Genomic DNA, 11,418 nt, shown 5'->3' on the forward strand with positions numbered 1-11,418 from the left:
GGGGGGGGGGGGAGGAAAGGAGCATTCACAAACATGGATGTAAAAGTTTTCCATTTTAATGCTGCGCCACATCATTGCTGCCATCTTCACTCTGCATATGACTTGCTATTCTAGCAGCAATGTAAGAGTCACACACAAAAAAAAAGCCAACGTGTTGCCGGCGATGCTACAACACAATAGTACACAATGCAAATATATATATATACATATATAAAGTACAGGGTCACATATAAGTTATCTAGCATCACTTTGTGAGGTGTTTCTTTGCATCAGTCTCGTAGACTGTATTCGACATGTTCTTGGCAGTGTGTGTTTCAATGTGTGTGTCAGACATCAAGTGAACATCTGGTGCAAGACAGGAAATCAAACTGTTTACAGTGTAAATGTTATAATTTGAATAAAATTGTGTTCAATTAATATCGCACAATAAAATAAGCCCTTTTGAGCTCAACTGAAATATACTTTTTATCCAGACGAGGACATTTTTTTTATACATAACTATTTTCTACAGTAAAATAATGCACCTTAAAAGGTGACCAATCAAGCACTGTGGAGCAGAAGAAAATATTTCAGACTCCTGCCTTAGCTGGAAGGCCTCTGTGGGACAGGTCCTTGTGTCCTTGTGTCTGTTTGCATCGTCTTTGACTGGCAGGTGAGCTGGCAGTGACGGCGTTTGGAAGCATCGCGCTCTGTTAACTGAGCGAAGGAGCGAACAGCGCAATGACAGCCGAGGAACAATTGCGTCGGCTCGTATTGAAAACGCTGATGCTAACTACGCCTGAACATGACGCTTGTGAAGGAATGGCATTCCTTGTTCCGTAAACACAAGGACAGACGGACAGCCAGTATTCCCGATTGCAGTTCGTATGGGATTCATTCATTTTGCATGCAAATACAAATCCATCCATTTTCTTGCGCTTTTCCGCTTTGCTGTTCACAGGAGTTGCTGGGGCGAATCCCAGCTTGCTGTGGCCGTGAGGCAGAGTACAACGGATCGTGGGGCCACACAGAAACATACAACCATTCACACACACACACACACACACTCACACACTGCGGACAATTTGGACTAACCAAGTCACCTAAATTGCATGTTTTTGGAGGTACTGGAGGAAAACGGAGAGCCTGGAGAAATCCCACGCGGACACGGGGAGAACATGCAAATAGAAATGTGACTTTAAAAAGCACGCAATAAAAGTATGCACCTGGACAAAGTAATACTCACCAAAACTTCCAGTAAGCATTACAGTCGTAGCTTTTTACATGACATACCGAGACATCTTACACTAAACATTCACAATGTTCCCGTTGCTGAGGGTCACATGCAAACAGAGTGAGACGAGCTTCTACTTACTGTTAAGCATTGCATATTCTCGGGGCGATTGGTCTCGGGGGCAGCACCATGGTTTGACAGCACAGCCTCTGAAATGTAGACGAAGGAATCACGGGCTGAGACAGTGCCTGTGGAGCACATTTCTTTCTGTGCAGAGGCAAAACAGCCTTAATTCTGGACACGCAAAAATAAAGTCCACGAATTGCTCTAAGTGTCCAAAAAGTGAATCGGAAAGAGAACAATCTGCAATTATGGCAAGAGTTGTCTGGAGCAGCCGTCCCACTGGGCTGGGAGACCAACTCCAACGCGCACATAAAAGGCAAAACAAAAACACAACAACAAAAAACAGGCCAGCCCAGAAACGGAAAATCCCGTAAGATGCGAGGATCCAACAAATTGCCCAAGAGAGACGTGGAAGTGAGAACAAGTGAGAGGGAGGGAAGGAGGAAGGGGTGAAGAAGAGAAAAGGAACTCCTCTCTCACTCTATTATCCGTCTGTCACAGGGCTTCTGGGAAGTTGCTATGGTTACAGGGACTCACGCCTCAGTGTCCTTTTAACTATTGCTCATAAAGGCAGCATTCAGCTTTGAGCCACAATGCCAATTTCTCTCTCTTTCTCTATTCCATTCTGCATTTTCTCCATTTTACATTTGTCTAAACCTTTTTTCTTTTCCCATCATCTTTCCTACTCTTTGCTCTTTGGGAAATTAGGTGGCATCCTTATCGGGCAGAAATGTCACAACGATAATTTATTGGGTAGACTGGGTTTTAATTATTTGATCAGGTGAACAGTAATTTCTTACATTCTATATTCCGTACCCCTAACCGCTGCTGTAACGGCGCTCTAATGCCCGTCACGCTGTCGCCATCATTGAACGGGGCAGTAACTTCAAGGAACTTTTTTTACATCAGCACAATTCCTGAAATTATAGCCTCCTTTACTTAATCCTCATGTTTGCGCTACCTGCTAATTCTGTTGTTCTCTGCAAAATAACAATGACACCTTGGATGATAATCTGGGATTGGAAGAAGGGGATATAAAGGGGTGCAGTAAATTAAGACGTGCAAAGAGCCAGAGAAGAACAGAAATGTGAAGCCGTTGGCAGTTGAGTCCGCCTAAGATCTGCCAGAACATGAAAAGCCTTTGACCACGTAAGAGTTCAATGCGCCGCTCGCTCACTTCACACCAAGTCCCCCTTTTCACCGCCTGTCGCCCGCAAACAAATAAAACCTTGATGGAGAGAGTGGAAAAGCCAAGATTGGAGGAGATTAGTCCCCTTGGTTGTTTGGGTTTTCATGAGATCACCTCTGGCATCGAGAAGAACCGACACTGTCTATTAAGAAAAGAACTGACTGCCAAAGCTAATGAGTGGATCACCGGTTGCTCAACTGTTGACAAGATATTATCACATTTTAGTCAAAGTTATTTAAAAAGACTTGGATAAGACTTCAGTGTCATGTTATGCATAACCCGATTACCCTCATCCATTTAGTTTAGAAGCAAAAGTCATAAACAGACGCTGCATCCTTTCATTGTAAGAAAACTCAGTTCCCACTGGGAAGAGGAATTTACCTCATTAAGGCTTTTTTTTAAAAGAGTTGGCATTGTTATGGATGTATCCGGTAGACGGCAGCTCACCGGAGAACTGCAATAAATGTGCAATTCTAATGATGGAGTACAACTGTAAAGACGTTTACTGGTATATACAAATACAATGGATGACCCAAGGGGTGCTTAAAACATCTAAATGCAGTATTTACCTCATGTCTTAGCATTCTAACCATGTAGCATTCAATGTGCATCACACACGATGAGGATATATACTGTAAATGGGAGAATGACATCCATGACTCAGCACCTTGTTAGTCAAGATGATTTCGACCTGCCTGCTGTCTGAGCTCTCAATATGTGAGGAAATTAATCTCAATTTATTGTGCATCTCCGCCAACTTTCAGCCGTCCTGGTCCATCGACTCTGACCCCAATGCATGAAAAGTTTCCTCCGGACACGTTCCTAGTCTCAGCCCGGAGCTGAGTAAAGCGTTTCTTTGAACTGTGTTTCTTGCCTCTGCCTCCTAGTGTCCACCAGTTCGATTTTTCCACCTCCTCCGTGTCCACATCCAGCCCCTCCGTGTGTACAGTGTACATTGTAATCTGCTGATTTAAAGCCTGCTGAAGTTGTGTGTGTGTGTGTGTGGACATTGGGCATCCCTTATAAAAAGAGAGACAAGGGTGTGTGCAATGAAGATGACAAGCCCACTGGGTTTTCTGCTATTTTTACATTCCCGCATATGCAGACCACCTGACCCACATCGTGAGCTCGTTGAAGGGGAATGCATCAGATATGGTCAAAATCACACACACACACACACACACCTTCATGTCACTACAGGTTAGTTGTTGTTTTTTGAATTTGCCACACTGTGCAAGTCAAAATAAGGCTATTTCAATTTCAAATGCAAATACATTTCTGCTTGCCCATAATCATCCTCAAAAGAGAAATAAATCACCTGATCTCCAAAATATATCCTGACCCTCTGAGTAGCTTGGGTAATGAAGACACACACACACACAAAAATCATCATAAGTCATAAGTCCTATGTAGAATCCACTGATTGTAATTGATTTATAACCAGCCCAAGCAGCGTTTGACAGATTTATTCTGCCACTTCAAGTGTTGGAGGGGAACGGAGGCAATCTTAACTCTATTGGATTCTTTTATATATATATATATATATATATCTTAAATAAGGTTGCACAACTGCTTAATACAAAGCAGTTCATGTCCTGAACATCTACACTAATTGTCCTGTCAATCCATATCTCAGAGAAGTTGTTTGGCTGCCACTCATGCACAGCCTCTCCTATTCAACCTCTCAGCTCGGGATAAGCAAAGCCAGGATGGCAGCTCTTTCATTGTAGGCTTCCAGTGTAATTAGCTGTCAGCACACAGCAGATTGGTGTTGCTGTGGAAGGAGAGCCACTCGCCCCATCGACTGCTGGGATAGGCTCCAGCACGAACCGCGACCCGGTTACGGATAAAGCGGTTAAGAAAATGACTCACTTCAGTAATAACAAAGTTGGAAAAACAGTGAATGCAGTGTAAATATGAAAGTACCCCTAAGCTGGCGAGCCGGCCCAGCCCCCAGCACGCTCCAACTCACACCTGTAATTGCAGAACTTCTCTTGAATGACATGCATGATAATGCCAAAATGTAAATAGAGGGCTCTTATCAGCAGGCAGCCGGCTTTTACTGCATAATCCAAGTTTAGAGAGAATCCTTTTGAATTCTGCCGTAGTTGGTCGGCTGCATTAGACAAGGAGTGGAAATTAGCCATGTGAGTGGAGAACAGTGACGTCTGTCAGAGAAAGGAGGAGGAGACGCACAAAACAAAGACAATACTGATGAAGGACAGGGACATGCTGGAGGATATACACACACATCACTGATGATAAGTATGGAAGACACAGAAGACAGAGACGTTCAGGGAAAGAGAGCTGGACACACGTACACGCACACACACACACACACACACACACACACACTGGGGCATATTGTAATGAGGTCCATGAATTTCGGTCTTTTCCACGTTACTTGCATGTCATGCCACAGCTGTGCCTTCGTGGCCTACATTCTGCCAGCAGGCAAAAAATGAATGTGAGCATGAATATGCTCCCCCCCCACTCACACACCAACACACACAAACACACACACATGCACGGATCAGATGAGACAGTAGTGGGGCAGTTTTACCACTGACAAAGATGAAAACATTCTGCATGCATTACATCCTGTGTCCCTGGGCTTGTGTTGAAGTTGATGGACTTGATTTGGCAATGCTTTAATAGCCTTAGAGCTTTACTTTCTTAGCAGCTGTGATTAGAACTACTGCATTTGTCATAGAGTTAGTCACCCGGCACATGAAACGAATGCTTCCCCACACACGTATAATTCGGGGATCGCCTCGTATAAACCTTGCAATGGTTTCCTGCTGGTGGAGCCCGGAGTTCAGTCTGATACTCCCGTCCCATTTCCATCCGCGGGAGCATAAAACCAATTTTAAAGTTGCATGAGGCAGATTATTCTAGTTCAGCCAAGCAGTAGGCTATAAACTTGGATGAGTTAGCTAACATCTTATGACATCAGCATCATTCGCATGACCCAGAACGGGACGTATGGGGAGAAAAGCAATGGAAATCAATGCCACTGACAATAGAGAGAGCTGTGGAGGGCAAAGGAAAAGTGCATGTGAGGAGTCTGTGCACATCGCTGTGTGCTGATGAGAACAGCTTGTGCGTATGCATGCATGGAAAGATGGCTTCGTGCTGTAAGTAATGACTGAATGAGCGCGCCAAGCACCCTCGGGGGGGTCTCCAGTGGACGGCAAGAGTGACCAGTTTAGCTCCGCTGGGAAAAATGAGATGATAAATGACAGATTAGCAGCACATACTCCGAGTATGTAGGAGATATTAAAAGAGAAGCGCCCGACAATGAAGCCGTGCCGAAGAGAAACGAGACAGGGGAGGCGAAATGAGGGGTAAGAAAATGTAAAAAAGCGGGGGAAAGAATGGAAGAAGGGAAGGGAGCGGCAGACAGAAAGAAGTGGAGAGGGAAGATCCAAATTAAAGACACTTCACATTGTGCATTTGCTGCGTCCCAACACGTAAACTCATGTGCAGCAAGCACAAAACAGTACTCACCTAGTGTAGGCTGCCCTCACGGCTGGCACAAAGTGGCAAAACTCCAGCACACACACACACCAACATCACACTGCCAGTCAGAGCCGCCATAGGTGGAGGAGGCAAGAAGAAATAGACTTCCAGACGTGTGTGTTCATGTGTGTGTGTGTGTGTTGTGAGTTTGGAGTGGGTTTGTGTCTGTGTGTGAGGGAGATCCACCACAGCAGCAGACAGTATGGGAGAGCCTCATCCCTCTCTCTCTCTCTCTCTCTCTCTCTATCTGGAACGTGTGATGCGTCAGAGTTGCATCCAGACCCCTCCCTCCCTCCCAACTCTCTCCGTCTTTCGCTCATTCGTTCTACCAATCCCTCTCTTAATCCCTTGTTTTCCTCGGTCATCCCACCTCCCGACCCAAAGGCTGATAAAGACGGGAAGGCTGCAAAGCCATGGCACGCACGTCCGGCACTCCAAGCGCACGAGATGCTTCTGGCATCTGCGTGGAATGCGTACAGCACAGCTGTGTTCTTATCGCGACCCTTAACAGACTGCTGATCGGGCGTTAAAATATGCTTAATCTCTCCATTGGATTTCATTTAAATGTTCTTATCTGAGACTTTTCTCCTTGTACGTCTAAACTTTATAGTCTAAATATCTAAATATCTTAATGCCCAATGATTGCAAAGTAAGACCTTTTTTAATATAATAAATTTGGGATTTTCTTTTGTGAATGCATTATTAAAATAATCAATAAAAATAGATAAATTGGCCCAAATTAAAAATGACCAGATACAAGAATTTACTGATTTAAAGCTGGAAATAAACCAAAAATTCCAGTCTGATTGATCGGCAGTGATCAATAAAGCTTACCAGTGCAACGGTAGTTGTGTTGTGTTGACACTTTAAGATGTTTCTTCCTCCCAACCTCCTCTCCAAGTAAGTAGTTCAAACCCCCTAAAGCACAGACACACAAAGTGAACGTGTGAGTGTGAGTGTGAGTGTGTGTGTGTGTGTGTGTGTGTGTGTGTGTGTGAGATTCAACCTAATGAGCTTTAAATATATAATAAATCTGTGAACCGCATTGGATGCAAATACAAAACACACCAAGACGTGCACACACACTCAATTTGCTTTCTCCTGCAGCGCCAACAGTGGACACGCACACACACACACACTCACCACACCGAATGCTTTAGCTTATATCAACAGCTGATGCCCCCACGTGAGCCAGATGTCATGTGTGCACGTGTGTGTCACGCATTTGCAACTACAGCATGTGTCCTGATTCTAATTCTGACCATGTGGACAAACACAGGATGAAACTCTTTTAAGCCAACATCATTTGACACGCATTTAGTACAGCCGACATGCACGCACACACACACAAGGCACTGTATGCATGCAGGCGCGCACACTGGCAGCCTCTGCTTTTGTACCAAATAAAGAGATGCCATGGACAGTGACAATAATATCCATTTTAAAAGCATCTTATCCGAGTGGACAGATTGCTGCAGGCTGTTGGACAAACAGGGGAGGACGGGAAGGGGGGAGGGGAGACATGAGATAGAGATGCAGGAGATAGAGAGAAAACACACACACACACACAAGAACACACACACACGGTGGTAAAGGAGTGCAAACACGTGACAGGGCAAGTAACACAAGCAGCTAACAATTAAAGCAGCAAAGCCTCACAGAGAGAGAAAGGGAAGGGATCAATTATAGAAAACAGAATACAATAAAAAGGCGTAACTCTGTGTGACGCAAAGCTAAATCACCTTCATTAGCATATTAAGCTAATTAAATATTCATACAAATGAATGCTATGTCAAGGAAGCCATAAGGAAGCCGGTGATGCACAATCACAATAAAAATAATGTATGTATGTATGTATGTTGTCACTCTCCAGCACAAATGCAGACCCAAAAAATTAATGAATAAATGAAAGGCTTTGATTACAGTAACAGATATAGACGGTCGGTTACTCCCTATCCGACTTCCCCCCCCTACTCAAAATGTTGTTTATCGTGGACCCGCTCAATTAGGCCGCGAGGCCTTGGTTCACTTCCAAGCACATGACACAGCATCAAATCAGCACCAAGCCACGACACGAATTTTTTATTTTGAGAAAACATCTCCTACTGACACAGATGATGGAGGAGGAAATTCAGGAAGCATCACAATACAAAGTTGAATTAAAATATATATTTTTTTCTTTTGTCAAAGATACAAAATTCAAGCCCAAAATACATACTGGGTTAAATTGTATGCTTGTGTGTGTGTGTGTGTGTGTGTGTATGTCACTCATTGATCTCTACTTCCCATTCACACTCTCTCTTTTTAATGGACTTTGCTGCTTATTGGTCACATTTACATCTGAAAGCCTGCTCCCCACCATAGAACAAGACCAAACCAAGGGATACGGTTTGTCTTTGTAAGAGTTAAATTAGTCATTATGTGTAGAACGGAGTAAGAAAGGAGCTCAGAGTTCATCTGTGTTCTGTAACATTTCGTGCGAGAATGGGAGGGCGTTGAAAAGTTTGGCTAGCCGCTGTGCATAGGATTCAAAGATACCCTCTGGGATGAGCGCCAGTTCATTCTGTTTGATTTGAAGAGGAACAAAGAGCAGATTTAATGAGACCCACCACAAGGTATCCTCTTTTTTTCCTTCCTCGAATTTCCGGGCTTGTTATGTAACTTCCAAAACCACATCTCTTTCCGTGCTAGGGGGGGGGGGGGGGGGAGCTTTAATTGGAGGAGCAGATCGGATTTGCCGCCTCTTAATACAGAAAGTCTCCTACATGATAAATGCCAATACGCACCGACGGACATAACAGAAGAGCGCTATTAGATGGCTGCAGCGAGAATGGTCTGTGTGTTTCATATTTCTAAAATGCCTTGGCCTGCTTTCAATCTGTTCAATAGGTTTGTTTCGAAAGTGGTCATTTAATTGAACGTTTATATACACATTGTCATTAGATAGCATGTATAGCTGTGACTGCACAGCCGTATGCAGATCGATGGGATACAAGGTCCATCCACAAGTTTGTAATTCTAAGACCTGGACATGCAACGGAAAACCCTCGGTCGTTATCCTAGGATCATCTGTCAATCAATCAGAGGGAGAAAAATATATATTATTAAGGTTTCTGCTTCTCCTCATAAATCAAACTTTATTCTGATCTTTAATTCAACCTGTTTTCAGCCCTTATTTCCTTATTCTGGAGCTTCTTTTCTTCTTTTAAATGTACTTTCCAATCAAGTGTTTGTTCTATCTTACATCCTGATCACTTTTACCTGTTAATTGTCTTCCAGGCTGCCGCCACCACCTGCGGCGTTCTCCTGTGCGTCTCGGCTCCGAGTCTCTTCTCCGACCACAGATCACCTCCAATTACAACTTCACGGTCATCCCCAGTGTCTTTGTTCATATGGAAAATGAATCTCCTCCCGGAACGTATCCTGCTGGTTTCAACTTATCTCTGGAATCTTAATTAAGTCCCCCTCGCTCGTACCTTCCTTGCAGTTGAACCTACTATTTCCCCTTTCTCTCTTAAAAGCAAACTGGTGGTCTTTACGCTGCACTTTCTTATCACGCTTGCCACCTCTACCCATAATTAGAGGAAATAATACTGCAATGGTGGTACTGGAAGCGTATCCTTATGGTGAGAAAGCACACGCAGTAAAGTTCAGACCAGCGTGAGCTTCAATACAGATCCAGCAAAATGAAACTAATTGGCTGCCGCAATACGCTGTACTCTGAAGGAAAGGTCAAATCATACAGTTGCAACTACAGGATGGTGCATTGCAGAGGTTTTATGCTGGTGCTAAACTGGTATTGGAAACGTGACAAATTATCTGTGCTGCATGCGTGTGTTTTTGTGTATCTGCATGGGGGGGTGACATGTGGGAGTCCGATCCTGTCCCTCTAACACAGGCCATGCCACGGTGGCGTTATCGGTACAGTTTCCCTTTGAGGGGAACAGAGAATGAGTTCCAGAGAAGTCCTTTGTTTTCCCTTCGCTGTAACTGATTAGGGCCGAATGAATCGGGGGGGGGGGGGGGGCTTTTTGTGGAGGGGCAGAATGAGAGCAAAAAGGAAAACCATTATGACTTTTCAAAGACAGGAGGTGGGAGAAGAAGATAATTGGAGACGTATATATTTTTTGACAGCCCAAAAATAGTTCCTCCGACTACATACAATTGTGACGACTTACGCTTTGAATTTGGGCATGCAACAAAGATTGTGTAATCCGGATTTGCAGGAGTTCATCTGTGGGTTAGCGGTGCACTGCTAGCGGCGGCGTATTAAAATAACACGCTGCAATAGCAACTGCTGCTAGGTCACCCCCCCCCCCCCCCCCCCCAAGGTGTGTTAAGTCATACTGTAAAATAATTTTAATTTTCACCACACGACCACAACACTAGCGTCCTTCCGTTGTCCAACTCCCAGTCTGTATTCCCTTTTGGGATCATGTTACTTATAACACATGATTTAACTCATTTTAGAAGCTCTTTGTCCTCCATTTCAATTAATGAAAGACATATCAAATACTTAGAATCGTGGAACCAATTTTGAATTTTTATGTAATTTGTTCCAGTTGAAAAAAAATATATATATATATATATATGTGTGTGTGTGTATTTCATGTGGCACCAAACAGTAATACAGTAATGTCTCTTTTCCATTTCATCTGAAACACAAAATATACTTACCGGTATTCCTTCGAGTTAACCCAAAGTCTGAACACTCCCAAGCATTCCAAGTTCATTCTCAGGTCATCTGAGGTTTAATCAATAAAGCAACAGCACAACCTACTGGCCATATTTTGAAATGGAACGTCTCAACAGCCGAAAAGTAAAGAGAATGCTCAGTGTTCTTGCTTTGAGAGAAATACTACCTCATGATGAAAATGACAGATTTACGTATATTAAATACATCCAATGCATACATTTTACACAGAATTTTTACAAATGTGACAAACCATGTAAACTTTATTCAAAAATCTATTGGCATAGTTGTTATTATTTCAAGTTCTTTTATGAATCAGTTTGAAGTTTATATTTAGGTTTGACTTTTGTGAAGTACTTGCAGTTCGAACAATGTACTATTCTAACTACCGGTGAAAGCCAGCTTCATTTGAGAACTCATTTCACATGACAAATGTTTTAATAAAGAATATTGAGACATCCACATTGTTAAACAAACTACAGTATATAAATACAGTGTATCTAAAGCCTGTTCTCTCTGGACCTGGTTTGGTATGCTCAGCCACAACACAACCGGTGGTCTGACATATAGTGCCTCCATTTCTGAGGTACAGCATTTTCAGAGGCTTTTATTCAGCTTGACTGAAAGAATATCTCCTCTCTTGCACAACACAGACATTCTCTAGACTTGTCATGTTGT

The sequence above is a fragment of the Brachionichthys hirsutus genome, chromosome 19 (genome assembly GCF_040956055.1).
Source record: "Brachionichthys hirsutus isolate HB-005 chromosome 19, CSIRO-AGI_Bhir_v1, whole genome shotgun sequence".
Taxonomy (NCBI): domain Eukaryota; kingdom Metazoa; phylum Chordata; class Actinopteri; order Lophiiformes; family Brachionichthyidae; genus Brachionichthys; species Brachionichthys hirsutus.